The following is a 1,997-nucleotide window of genomic DNA, read 5'->3' on the forward strand; positions in this document are numbered from 1 at the left end:
AATAACTGATTTCCACCACTTCATTTTGCAGGAGAAAAAACTTCAAGATGGAATTCAGGAGCTTAACCCATTGATTGCAAATTCAGGAGGTTACAGTCTTCCATAATACAATTGGCTTGGCGGAAGCATTCCAGGTTCATTTCAGAAGCTAATTTCCCGAACATATCGAGGAACGTCAGATAACAGATTTACTCCAAGAATTACTAACATCATCAATTGGTAAGACTTCACTCCAAGAATTACTAATTCATGAAAACATGTTAGTAGGAAATTTACCTGTAAGTATGGGAGAGCTCACAAGTCTTGGACGTTTGCACTTAGAAAAAAACCGGGTAAAACTCCTTCAAAGTTTTGGAGATCTTATGAATCTTTTTGAAGCTGATCTCTCTAGAAACAGCTTGTCTGGTCCCAGTCCTGCTCAACTAGTTAAGTTAACCTCAATGTTAGTACACCTAAAATGTGGTCAGGAAATGCACCAATATCTTGGTTATTAAAAATGAACCAATTTTTCACTTATGTTTAGCTGTAACAGGGTTAACAACTTAACAGTGGCTTTAAGTCAATATATTCGTTTCTGGCAGGGGTGGGGGCACAGAGTTTTGTTTCTTCTTTCTTCTGGCTTCTTTGTAATGAAGAATTAGTCTCCGAACCACCATGTAAGAAAAGTGGAAATGGAGTAGACTGCTGTATATTTGCTGTATATTGCTTCTGGATAATGCTTAAACTGTCCCAAGCATGTTCAATTTGTGAATTGTCACCTGAGATGAACTTTAGTTGTTCTGTTGCAGTGATTTCTGAATTGTCATTCTTATGGGGGTGAACTTTAGTTTCCACGAGAAATATGCTTGTTCTTCTGAACTATTACTGTATCTATTTGGTGTACCTTTCTGTGGATACATTCTCATTCTACTCCATAACTCTTATCGTGTATTTCCTGTTTTCTTGTTCGAAACAAATAGGAGCATATGCCTTGTGTACTTGGATCACCCAGTTACTCCTGGTTGCCAGCAAAGGATTGAGTGCTCATTGATATCCCCAAATTTTATTTACAAACCCTGATAGGTAACTCCCAATTACTTCGATTTAAGCTTTGGTAAACTTTCTTTTGTGTTCCTATGCACTTTTTCTCATTGCTTCTTCTGTTTACTTTTCAGGTTCATTGCGAATGAGTGAACTTCCGTTCGTGCCTTCTGCAGTTTTTTCAAGCAACTACTTGAAATGTTTTCTCTGCAGTTGGCTCACAAGTTTTAATTTCATGACTTGCGCTTTAGCTTTTATCCAATCAATCATGGTTTTGGTTTAGTAAAAGTGTCATCTGGTTGCTTCTGAAAGCAATTAAGCAGCCATATACTCTGTAGGATGATTATCATTGCATCCCCCTATCATGTTTAAAATATTTTGACTTTTTCTACTAAAATTCATATATCTTATTCATGGGGAGCCGGCTAGCTGCTAGCACTTCTAATTATGTTCACCAAGAGAGAGCAACACCCAGTGTATATCAGGTGGATCTTTCATGTTGAAGATGATGCTCTTATTGATCAGGTTCATGAAATTAGACACGCTCGATGGGGGTTCGCAAAGCTGGTGGAAGATACTGACAGCACTAGTTGATCTTCTTATCTATTTGAGTTTAAGTATTCATTTTAGTTGTACATTTGTGATAGCAATTTGCACTACTTCTTCCATAATTTATAAGTAAGGTCAGTGAAAAAGTGATCTAATATTTTTAAAAAGACTGCACAAAGCTTACAAATCGGAACATTGAGGATGGTTGATGACTTAGACTTAAACCCGCAATGCTGGAGTTCAAGTCGCCACATAATCTACTTGGTTTTGTGTTTAGAAACTAATGGAAACAGTAGTTGCGATTAAACTGTTGCCGGAGTATTTAAGAACTAGCAGTTCTAGTAGTTGTGTCTGCTTTGTTTCAAAAGCATTAGGCTACAAGCGTGTGTTTTGTAGTTGGCCTACATTTGTTGTTAATTTTTTTTGGA

The 1,997-nt window shown here is 37.1% G+C and overlaps 1 long non-coding RNA gene across 1 annotated transcript; it reads left to right on the forward strand.

Annotated features, from left to right (window-relative positions):
• Positions 1-596: 596 nt before the first annotated feature.
• LOC113285882 lies at positions 597-1,470 on the forward strand. Its single transcript, XR_003328985.1, has 3 exons — positions 597-656; positions 960-1,062; positions 1,155-1,470. It is a non-coding gene; the product is annotated as an uncharacterized LOC113285882 (long non-coding RNA).
• Positions 1,471-1,997: the final 527 nt, after the last annotated feature.

The sequence above is a fragment of the Papaver somniferum genome, chromosome 6, assembly GCF_003573695.1.
Source record: "Papaver somniferum cultivar HN1 chromosome 6, ASM357369v1, whole genome shotgun sequence".
Lineage (NCBI taxonomy): Eukaryota > Viridiplantae > Streptophyta > Magnoliopsida > Ranunculales > Papaveraceae > Papaver > Papaver somniferum.